The following is a 12,723-nucleotide window of genomic DNA, read 5'->3' on the forward strand; positions in this document are numbered from 1 at the left end:
TGTTTTGTGACCATGGTGCCTGTAGTCTTACACTGGAAGAGAAGGAAAACGAAATAGAGAAGCTTATTTTTCTAACACAAATAATTCCATTACGCATGCTAAAATCATCTCATCTAAGGTGTCACGTCATCCTGTTGCAAGACAGTATCAGAAATGAAAGATGAAGTTTTCACAATAGTCATGTCTCCTTGTCCTGTGTTCATGTTTGTAACTTTGGATCTAAATTTTGCTCAGTGATGATACTTGTTGTTATCTGTAATGGATAATATACTTTGGTCATAATAAACAAGAACTTTTAGAAAATGGAATGTCTAGAGAACTGAACCTCCGGAAAAAAAAACATACCGGACATACCACTGGAGGAGCTTAACTTTGTGAAATGTGTAACATAAAGAATTCAGAGAGCAATCAGATGCTGTCAGAGGATCTGTTTAACTAATAAATCTGAATTTCAAACTGTTTCAAAGAGATGGTGCACTTTAGAATTACATTAAAACAGCAGAAAAAATGAAAGGAGGAAGAGGGTGAATAACAGAGCAGGCAAATGGCTGATCCTTCTGTGTGGTTTTCACTCAAGCACAAGAAGAATGATTATATCCCTACAGCAGTCTTCAAAGTGTTGGAGTCAGACAGTGGAATAGAAAATGAACTGCAGTTCAGTGACCCTCTGTGGCCTGAACAGTGGGAGCTGGTAAGCACAGCATTTCCACTTTATTCACTTCTCTTTTTTTTTCCAACCACTGACAGTAGAAGGCCTTCCCACACAGATGCTTTTGTACCATTATTGTAACCTGAAAAGAACTAAATGTAGCAGATCTATCTATGTATAGGTGCATATAATCTGTATGGAAAGATGCCTCAATACTGAACGTACACATAGACTTATTAAACATGTGTATGGTATAGAAATTATTTGCTACAGTTTTCCTGAAGAAAACTGCTTTGCCATTTGAAATAGAATATATATTGCAATTTTCCTCATATTTCATTAGGGATAAAAACCACAAGCTGGTCTAGGTCTGCTTTAACAACAGATATAAGATACGTCTCTCAGCCTGGTCTGTAATTTTCCCTCTGATGGAGATGCTCTCTTTGTAACACATTGTCAAAATACTCTAGCCTTCAGCCTCCAGGAAGGGAAAAAACCTTACATAAATACAGCCACAGTGTGATGTCACTTAAGAGATGTTCAACCTTGTCATCTTGATCTATTCTCATCCTATATGTAAAAAGGTTAATCTAATATTTAATAAAAGATTTCATGCACATTGCATATTTGTCCATAAAATCACACCTATGCAATGGCATGATAAAGTTGCATGTAAACATACACAGGAGGTAAATCCGCAAGATGTTACAGTGTATGTATCCTTCTATAAGTTAAGATAAGTTAAAAGTCTATTGATAATCCAAATGAGATACTTTTTTTTTATTTTTTTTTGTTTTGTAACTGGAGATCCCTTGATCTTTGAGCGGGAGTTCAAGGCTGTTCAACATGTTTATTTTAAGCAACAAATGCATCCTTAATCACATCCAGATTTACCAGACCTGTTTAATGAGGTTCACAAGCAGCTCAGGAAAATTATAATTTAAGTGCTTAGGGAAAGAGAGGAACTTGATTATTTTTCCTAGTAGGTTATTATGATAAATTTTCCTTTATCTCAGAAGATACAACCGAGTGATTCACTAAAGACTCTTTGTCAAGGGAAAAAGTCTAGCTGTGACCCTTCGAATTTCGTTGGAACTTCTTTTCACTGAAGCATAAGTACAGCATGATGCTCCTTGGACTCTTGGAAAGAGGATGTACAGTTGTTTCTTCCAGCATTATAGACTGAAAGAATCACAGAAGAGTTTGGGTTGGAAGAGACCTTTAAAGATCATCTAGTCCCAACCCCCTTGCCGTGGACAGGGGCATCTCCCACTAGACAAGGTTGCTCAAAGCCCCATCCACCCTGAGCTTGAACACTTCCAGGGATGGGGTATACAAAACTTCTCTGATTCACCTATTCCAGTGTTTCACCATCTTCATTGTAAAGAATTTCCTTCCTGTACCTAAACTAAATCTACCCATTTTCAGTTTAAATCCATTACCTCTCATTCTATTACTATAGGCCATGGTAAAAAGACTCTCTTTAAAGCCCCCTGTAGGTAAAGGAAGATTGAAAAAAGGTTTCTCTTAAGCCTTCTCTTCTCCAGGTTGGACAACCTCTACTCTCTTAGCTTTTCTCCACAGGAAACATGTTCCAGCCCTCCGACCATTTTGTGGCCCTGTTCTAGACCTGCACCAGCAGACCAATGTATTTCTTGTACTGGGAACCCCATTGAATATAATGAAACTGAAAAGAATGAATGTGCCATTAAATAAAGGGCTATGAAGTATGCTTCCAGACAAATCTAAATGAGCGTTAACAACCAGTGTAAAAGATGGAGAGTATACAGCTCTTACTGCCTGTTACATTGTTCTTGTGTCATTTTTCTTTATTGTGACGAAGGACTACGAGGCAATAAGATCTATTTTAGTCACTCTCTATAACAAAATTTATCCTCAAAAAACTTCACAGAGTCTCTTGATCATATTGTGAAATGTGAGCCAAAAAAACTCCAAAGCTAATATATGTTTTTTACAAAAGCTTTCTGAGATATGAAAAGAAAAATAATTGTTTTATAAACATATCAGAATTTTGTTGTCTTACATATTTTTACAATGTTCTAAAGTTATACTTTTCTTTCTAGTATTCCATTTTTATCTGAAAAGACTAGATACGTATTTGAAGAAAGACATGCAAAGAACATGGAATTTCAGTCTAGCAGTCTGTGGTTTTGGAAACTCATTTTTTTAATTCAAGGTTTGTCTATTTTCATGCAGTTTTCATTTTAAATCCTCTGTAGTTTTACAAGAGTCTAACGCTTCATTCCCCTTACATTCAAAATCTGCATTTTACAAAAGAAATGCCTAATATAGTACTCCTGAGAGCCCAACAAAGAAACTCCTAAATGAATAATTAAGAGGTGAATTAATATTTTTATGATTCAAAATCTGGGAATATATATGGAGGCAAGTTGCGTCATCATGTGGGCTGCAAACAGAATAAAGGGTTATGTTAAATGAACACTGAAAAAAGAAACTTTGCCTTTTCCTCTACAGTTCCTTGTTGAAGCCAACCACTTGATAATTACTCTTGACTATTTCCAAATCCTATCACAAGAAATGCCTTCTCCTGGGCCAAGGAATCCTATTACACTTCTGCTCTAACAAAAGAATCGGACCTTTCTCCCTGGACTCATCCTTTCCCAAACCTGGTGTTACTATTGAAACTTGTCCACTTCACCCTCAACAACTGTGCTGTACAAAAATCCCTAGGTCTTACACAGCTTGCTTATATTTATACATAAGAAGAATAATTCAGTCCCTCCCTATGTGTTGTGATCAAGGCTTTAGATCATTCCTTGCACAACTAACACTGCATCTGAAATGATGTTCAAGGACTCCTGCTGGCTTCAAAGAAACAGATTTTGTTTATCATTTTAGCAGAGCAGCTTTACCAAAGAACAGCTCTGCAGCTTTGGAGCATGGTACTCTCTAAAATAAGTGGAAAATGTAGAAACTGTATCCTTGCTTCATAAATTTCATTCTGTCTGAACTCCTGATGTGTGTTCACACCAGTGGGCTCTGTCAGTTAGTTTTGCATATCCAAAGGCTCCAGCTGATAGGGTCTTTTTATACACAGTTTTCTCCAATGGACATACTACCCATTCAAAACACCAGTTTTGTCCATCACTGACCACACATTTTATGCAAAGGTGACAGCCACATTATAGCACATGATGTTCATGATGAGAAATCAACTCCTGCATCTGTGAGGTTGAAAGGGCAGGGAGGATACCTTATCCTAAACAGCAGGAAGAATAACATTTTAATCCCTTTGTGTCGCCCATAAATAATTGTAAACAAATGATGTCAATTTCTAGTGATAGAGAGTGTTGTAGTCTGCTTTATGGGAACTCCACTCCAGCAGTTTCAATAATTATTTAACAATAAGACCAAAGAATATAAGCAGTACTGTCTCTGCTCTATTTAGTGCACCTAATCTATTACAACACAGGAATATCAGGGCTCTGTCCCTTACACAATGGATGTATTCTTTGCATGTAACAACTCATCTACAGTGGATTTTTGATAATCCAAATGTACTTTTTTGGAATCCCCCTCATCTTTACAGCATTGGAGTTGTCTTTCCCTAATTTTGCCACTGGTTAGTTCTAAGTTCTTCTCACCCTTTTTTCCCGACTCTAGTAAAGGACTTCGGGTCACGACCTTATCAGGTACATCTTTCTTGCTTCCCAACAGTGCGAGGAGCTACATCAAACACCTCTACTTTTGACTTACCGGTGTCTGATTTTGGACTACCATGGTCTCTTCCAGTGGGTTTGACTGACCATTCAAGTTGCTCTACTTCAGGAGCATAGTATATGTCCTTTACAGATTCCTCTGCTAAGCCTGTGTAGGCTGTCCCTGGATGGGTGCTACTGTAGGTCTTTCTGATGGTTTCTGTTCCCTTGAATTGTACTTGAGAAATGTTATTTTTCACAGGCAAAGACACGCATAGGGGATTATGACTGCACTAAGTAGGTTGTTCTGATCTGTCCTCAGAGAAATAAGTCCCGCAAGAAAAGTGTGTGATATATTGCATGTGTATCACATAAACCTAGCTGTTAAGCAGCTTATGACACCTCCTTGAGATGGGCTGTATTATGCGTAAGGCTGGCCATAAACAAAAGCTACATGTAGTCCTGCACAGGGTCTCAGGCCTCCGCATTGCTCAGTGTGTGAAATAGTTTCACCCCTTACAACATGTCATAGCACCCACAACTTCATTACAATGAACTGATGTGGCTTTCTAAGGTGTTCTCCTAACCACCAGTCCTGCCTGGGTTTGTTTTTTTTTCTCCAGTGCACAGTCTATTAACGTTGCTCGAGGCACTTCATTTGCCAATGCCAGCCCTGCTTCTGTCTTTGAAATAGTCTTAAGAGTTTTTTTCTTCCCTTCTCATGGTCTCCTCCCCACTCTGAAATGATGCCACACAGTGGAAGCAAAGGGTTTTAAGTGGAATGACTGCTGAGGATCTCATAGAGACCTCCTGCTATCGGCTGGCACACAGAATCGCTCTGTCATTGCAAGGCTGTCCAGCTGTGGGTAAGCAGACAAGGGACCCAAAAGCAAGGCTTGTCAAACAGCCTTTGCCTCCTGCTCATTGATTTCAGGAAGGACCAAAGTGAACTCGGCATGGAGCATTTCCTACTGTTTCTGCTGGCACAAGCAGAGAATGTCTCCATGCTACACTGCAAAGCCAGCCTTGCCTGCTGCCCTAGGAGCACCTGGAAACCCAAAGGATAAAGAAGAAATTCTGAACCAGTGAATGAGGAACTGGTGCTGAGGAGTACTGGGATGTTTTAATGTCTGATTGTGGGTTTGGATTGTGGTGGGGGTTTTTTATTATGTGCTAAACAATCTAATGGGTTGGGGTTTTTTTTGTACTGATAAAGGTGTTGAGAATGCTGTCTGTTGAATAGCTGCCATCCCCGTAGTTAAGAGATGGGAGTTCAGAACACATTAGCAGACCCACATAAAAGCCAATTACAAAGGAGATTTTGTGGGCAGAAGTGTGGCTACTGAGATAAAAGCTTTAAAATATTCAAAGGCCTTTTACTTCCCCCCCCCCCCCAGTAGTGGAGTTTACGCCTCTGTAAACACAATTTATTAACATATGTTGCTGCTCAGTCTGAAATAACCCCCTCCAGTTCTGGCTGAAAGAATGGGCTGTGCCTAACTGCTGCTAGAAGAAAATGAAGACAGCCCTCAATCTAGGGCTCCATGAAGGAGCAATGTGGCTAAGCCTCTTTTCTAATGTAGACTGCCTTCCCTGTAAGACAGTTCCAGTGAGTGGATCAGTGTCCTGAAGAGTGTATGGAGCCAAAGACCCAGGTGAAAGACGAAGGTGAAAGTCTGCCAGAGGCTGTACCCGTCTCTACAGCCAAATGAGTCTTAGCAGAGGAATGAAAATGGAGGAGTCAGAAATATTTGTATATATTACAAAGTACACTTTCTATGAAGAGTGTGAAAAAATGTTCCCAATGGTCATATGAAACCAAAAGAAAAGAACAATTACATTTATGTGTTTATACACAAATTTTAAAATGTATATACACATTCAGGAACATGTATCTTCACTTGTAGATTAAGTTGATGTGGAGTCCAACTTATCTTTGTTTATCACATGCAGTTGTCTCCTTTGGGGTGAGCTGATGAGTCCTCCAGGCTGAATTAACTGTATCTCACACATAGACAGTAACCTGTAGACACCTAAGTTTGGATAGTTTAATCAGGAATTTAAGTCCATCTCACATGTTGATATAAGTTACAATTCTATATAGTTACATATAGAGCACTTGTCAAGTAAAGATTTCACTTTATGTCTCTCAAAGCCAGTTTATGCAGATGTGCTTAGATATACCTTTGCTGTCTGAGGAGCCCTGTTGCAGCACACTTTCAGCCATTTACCTACCTGCTACAAGTGCATGTTTCTGTTACCAGGCTCACATTTCTATGGACGATTTACAAAAAGCTCCCATCAAAACACTTGCATGGCAGCTGAGCTCTGCAGAGCTCTGGTCCTAACTAAGGGCAACCACTGAATATAAGGAACAACCAGTAAAACTATCTTGACAGCGGTATTTATTTCTTTACATGAGCTCACACTGGCAAACTGACCACCTATTTCAGGTTCAGGACGTGGTTGTATTCCTTTCTGCACGCTTTTCTTTTGCTGGTTACACCATGAACTTGTTCTCATTAGTGGTTTCATCTGATAAGACCCTCTTAGCCTTTTTCTTGCTAGTCTGGTAAGGCAAAAAAGGGAGAGTGATTCGCGTGGAAATAATACTTGTTAAAAAATAGCTCAAGCCATTTAAAGAGGACGTGCTGGAGCTAGTTGCCATCATCATAGCTTGAATTAGCTGTTGGCTAGATGTTGCTCAATGGATTATAGGAAACTGATACTGGAAAGGCTGGATAAGAGACACAATATTAAAAATAAGGAAAGAATATGTAAATTCAAGGCACTGGTGGGGTCAAAGGGAATAATTTTAAATAAAATAAATACTCAGTTGTTTTAAAGAAGTAAAAGGAAACTTCATTCTCTACAAAAATAATTTAAGATCTACATTTGCTCGTCATTTTTTTGCCATGTAAGTTAAGTTATATTTTATATATGACACAAGAATATATAAGGATATCCAGCACAGTAGTCTATTGTAACATTGTGAAGTATGGTCAAATAAGCAACTCAAAAACATTGATATCAGTGATTTATCTATGCCATGATCCAGTATACTTGAAACTGGCTTATGAGTTTGAAAGCTATTACGAACCAGACACACATGGGTAAACACATATTCACTTATAAATTAAGTATACCTGCTTAGGCCTTTTTTTCTTATAAGTGTAGGAAAACACTTACTCATTGACATTTGTAAAAGGAACTAGCCATGAGGATATCTTTATCAATAACAAAAACAGGAAGAAAAGATCAGTATGAGAAACAGTAACACAGAGGACAAACTTGAAAGTGTCTCTATCTTGCCTCTTTTAAAGCATTGAAAATCACATATTCTCTAAAATACCTGAAGCATAAACGTCAGGCATCTGGAGAACTTTAACCAAGTACACTTTTCATATACTGTCAGATGAAATAAATTAATGTCCTATTACAGTACTAGGTAAGTACCCCTTCCTGTAAATAAGGACATTACCTTGTTGGGAAATGGTTATGACTTAGGATATATTATACTTACTTTATGGCAGTCCATTCATACCCTATTACAATATTGTGTATCATCAAAGATCCCCTCTGAAACAGAAAGGAATTCCAGATCCAAAACTTTACAACAGCTGATCTGTAATTCATATGTAATTCAGATCTAATTTCATCCTATAGATTTTCCCTTCTCTCTTCAAGCTTCAGACTGTGAGACAGTATTGTGGAAGAGCAATATGCAAGAAGCGTTCTCTCTCAGCTTTGCCAGTCATGGGACACGCATTGCTGAAAATACGCTTACTTTTCTAGCTTCTGAGGCTGTACTACAAAGTTTGCTTTGGCAGTCTCAGTCTTTCATATCTGAATAGAGAACTACTAAGGCAAGATGAGGAAAGCTCCTTTTTTTCAACAAAATATGGGAAATTGATTGTTAGTAGCATGGAAATGTTAACGTAAATCTGGGCTGCCATCCTGGCTTACATACTGTTATTGTGGGATGCTGAGCTTAAAATCACTGAATGGAAGTAAATGTCCTCCACTGACTTAAAACTCTGCTGAACAGTTGGACCTGAAGCAGGAAAAGCCTGTGTTTTCTTCCTGATCTTCCTTTATTTTCTCCTCACATTAAATTTAATGGTAAAATCTCCCCTGAGCCTACTCCTGAGTCCTGATATTACACACCGACCTGAGCTGTGCTTTTTCTTGCAGCAGAAGTGGTTATATTAGTTGGGGGTCTGCTCTAGAGACTGTCATGGTGCTTTGTGCTGACTGGAACATTCTTATTGAAAACACCAAAAAAAATGTAATTATGTTGTCCCTTTGAATGGACCAACCAGTAACAAAAGGGTCACAGAAGGATAGATTCTTGATTTTTTTAAATTCCTTCATAATTCACATTATTTATCAAAGTGTTCGGATTACTCTGCAGTACTTTTTGTTCTTTTAGTCAATACTGTAGGAACTACACAGAAGGATACGTTTGAATAGTGAAGTTTTCCTTGTTTAGATTATTTTATCACATTCTGTAATAATAGTTTGTAACAGGAATTACTTTCAATATAAAACCTCTTGCTATTTTGACCTGTGTAGAATTTGTGAGCTTGGGATTTAGCTGTTTCTGTTTCTTTTTCTTTCAAAAATTACCCACGAAAAATGTTCTTCTTGCAAAATCAGGCAGATTGCTCAAATTCTCCAATGAATACTGTTCATTATACACTGCCATCACAGGTACAGTGTGAGGAAGAGTTTAAATATCACACTTACTAGCACTTTGATACCATATGACAGTGTAAAACGTAGCAATGTACTTTTCTGGCTTGTGAACATGAACTACCCAGGGCCAATTTACAAATAACACGGTTAAAAATCTAATTGCCCAGTGTGAAAGCTGCTTGAATATTCACTCCATCCAAAACTAATCATTGTGCAGAGCTTTTCTTTTTTATCTCTTGAAAACTTGTCTTCTTAGCAGGGAAGCAGGATGCTGTGTGGGTACCAATTGGAGGAGATTACAGCAGCAGTCATCTGTTCTGGCTGCACTCATCGTTTTTCTGCCTAAAGCTTGTGGAACAAGGAACTGAGGGATGTGTCCACTATGGCACTAACAAGGCAATTATGTAATGAAATCCTTGACTTTAGGCCAAAGCTTCCCAGTTTCCCAAATACCATTGCCAGGTGTCAAGATTTCTTATGAAAGACCACACACCACCACGACCTGCTGTCCTTACCACTGACAATATTGTACTCTGCCTTACCATGACCTTACAAGTCTTTTATATATTTTTTTTCTTATCGCAACACATTTTAATTTTTTTTTAATAGAGATTTCTTTGTTTCAAGGCTTAGAGTAGAGGTACAACAGCACAGTTTACCCCAAAACCTGGTCACTTGCTGAAAAGTTTCGCAGAATATTTTTACAGTCATGAAGAAGGACAATCATGGTAATTCATGCTGACCATGTACGGTATCATGCAGGAGGGAGACATGCCCTAAAAATATATTTGGACATCTTGAAAAGTGAATTTACATATTTGTTTGATTTTGGGATTCTTCAGATTGGTATTGCCCCTTTTAGTATGTCAGTTCCTGCTGTATAATCTCTCCTGGTTCTTTCTAATGTGTGTGTAAATTGCCTGATACACACGCCAGCTTTTCAACATAGTCAGCCTGTTTCATGATAGCATATGCTTTGAGCCTACTGTCTGTCTTCCTTTTCCCTCCTTCAAAGCAAACAAGCCTTGTAAAGTTACTGTACGAGAGTTTTTCCTTTCTATTACAAACTAATAAAATCCTACTATGTAATAACGCATGGGACATGGCATTTTAGAAACAGATTTAACTCCTCACTAACTAGGAAGATCCTTCGACTCTAAAATAGAGAACAGGTCTTTGATAACATTGAAGATTTCATTAGTTTCAAAATAATAAATTACACAGTGTACTCTAAACATTGATTTGCAAATGAAAAAACCACAAGTGAGCAAATGATGAGTGATTAAGATTTTGTTTGTTTCTTTCAATTACTGCCTGTTAAATTTCTGTTAAGTAATTACAGTTAATATGTGGTTTGTACTACTGCATGGGATTAATTCATTGATATATTAATGACAGCACATTGTATTTTTACCATGTGAAGATTAAGCCACTGTTCAGTTACTGAACTACATGAGCTGTATTTTACATTAACAGAAAGTACTTAGTTAAAAATAGCAGAGGGTAATTATATTTGAAGTTAGTCCACATAAGGAAGTGAATTCTAGTGACTTAGTACTATTTGAAACACTTATGAATGTATACTGAAAGTTTTGCATTCAAAGATTCTTGCCCCACATATTTTACAGGATTAAATCTCTGTGTTAAGAAAAAAGGAGAGGAAACCATGCTGATGGATATATTGTAGTCATATGCTATTCTATCAATACTTCGAACATGTATGGTATTTTCAAAATAGGATGATGGAAATAGTATACATGAAACCATTTTTTTTCATATTGCCAGAATATTATTCAGAATTTGGAAGATAAAATAACCAAATAAAATTATTCCTTAGTGTGTTGGACACTGGAAGAAGGGGATTGGCGATGGTGTGTGCTCTTCTTGCACTTGTCAAAGCATGAAAAAAGATTAAAAATAGTGAGCTCTGTAATCAAGATCCAAATAGAGATTTCATCCTTAAAATGGCATTGAGGGAGTTGTAAAGGCTCACCTGTAATTAAAAAAAAAAATTATGAACCTATTCTTAAAATGCAGCTATATAGTAAAATAATGCTTAATGAAATGCTGATTGATTTATTTTTGTCCATTATTATTATTATTTATCTAGAATTGTAAGAATGGTAATAACTATTAATTCATATATGTATTTTGATAGGATTGATTTTTTAGTATAAGGGAAAGATTTCTTTTTATGGCTTCCCATATCTATTTTGATGAAATCCTAAAGTACTCACATCAGGCATACAAGCTTAGTAATATTAGCCAGCATGAAAATGAATAATAAAGAAGCAAGTCTTGCCCAAGGAAGTGTTCTGTCTGCATATCCACCACTGAGCACTTGTAGAATTGTACAGCAAATCTTCTGTTCTGCTGCCATATTCCATTGCTACTTCATTTTTTATGAAAGATGCATATTTATTTAATTGGGCTTTCACACTGAGACCTTTTCATATGGTCAAACTCCTGTTCAACCATAGAGATTTCAGTCAAACTCCACCCTGGATGGTCTAACACTCAGATGAAGCACTACTGAAGTGATGAATTTTGTAAGCAAAAGAAGGATCCTGCTTAGCGTGATTTGTTCTACTCAAAATCCAGCACAGGAACCAACAGAAGTTATTAAGAATCAATCCCTTCAGTGTACTTGGTGAACTGAAATGGCCAGAGTTCAGCAGAACACCACAGCAGTAAGGTGAGATGTACCTTCATAGGTATATAACTAGATTAAATGTAGAACCATTACACAAATTAGGAATGTATTTTCTTCATCATCTGTGAACACAGCAGCAGTCAGATAACACTATTCAATGTTAAAGCATCTGAAAACAGTGTGAACTGAAATTAGCCTTCTCACAGAGACAGACTTCTCCAGGTCCAGCACTCCCTCACAGATTCTCTTGAGAGTCATTCATGACACAGTTGAGAAGATGGGGGAGGAACAGTGAGGCTCTTCTTCACTAGTCCTGTGAACATTACCAGGAACCTATCGCCAGGACAGCAGCTGGGCCCTCTTGATAGCCACTAAAACTAGTTGTTTCCTTCAGATGGTCAGTAGCACCATTGCAATACGAAATATTCAGGGCTTAAGCTGTATCATTCTGTACGTGCCATAATCAATACACATAGACCCTGTGGGGTTTTTTTACTTTTTTATTCAAATTAAGAAATACACTGGCAAAATTTCATTAGAAATATGCATTTTTAAAAGTTGTTAAAATGTAAAGTTAGAACTTTATTCTAGTATAGTAACTAGAGTTGGTTTTAGCAGACTATAGTAAGAAATGGCATGAAGGAATCTAGCTTTTTTCCCAGAGTACAGGGTCAAGGAAACTAACTGAGTTGCCGCTGTACTTTTGAAGCATTAGTGACTCATCTTCAAGCAAATCCAGTTCTCCCTGATTTGGAGAAGGGATCTGAACCTGAGTTTCCCAAATTGCAAATTAGGGCCTTCACCACACTGGCTAAGGGTCTCTCAGTTGTGTCTTGCAGCTATTTCACCTTGTACAAGTTATAATGGTCTCTCCTCATCATCCAAAGTGAGTCAGGCTTTACCCCATGGCTAGAGTGCACACCCCACACCATTCCTAGGGTCAAGATCTTGCTGCAGTTGTCACTTAGTATTGAACAGTTTTGACAAAAGACATCAGCTTCAGCATGGTCACAGTAATCTCTGGGCTGAGCTACTAATGTGGG

The sequence above is a fragment of the Phaenicophaeus curvirostris genome, chromosome 1, assembly GCF_032191515.1.
Source record: "Phaenicophaeus curvirostris isolate KB17595 chromosome 1, BPBGC_Pcur_1.0, whole genome shotgun sequence".
NCBI classification, from domain to species: domain Eukaryota; kingdom Metazoa; phylum Chordata; class Aves; order Cuculiformes; family Cuculidae; genus Phaenicophaeus; species Phaenicophaeus curvirostris.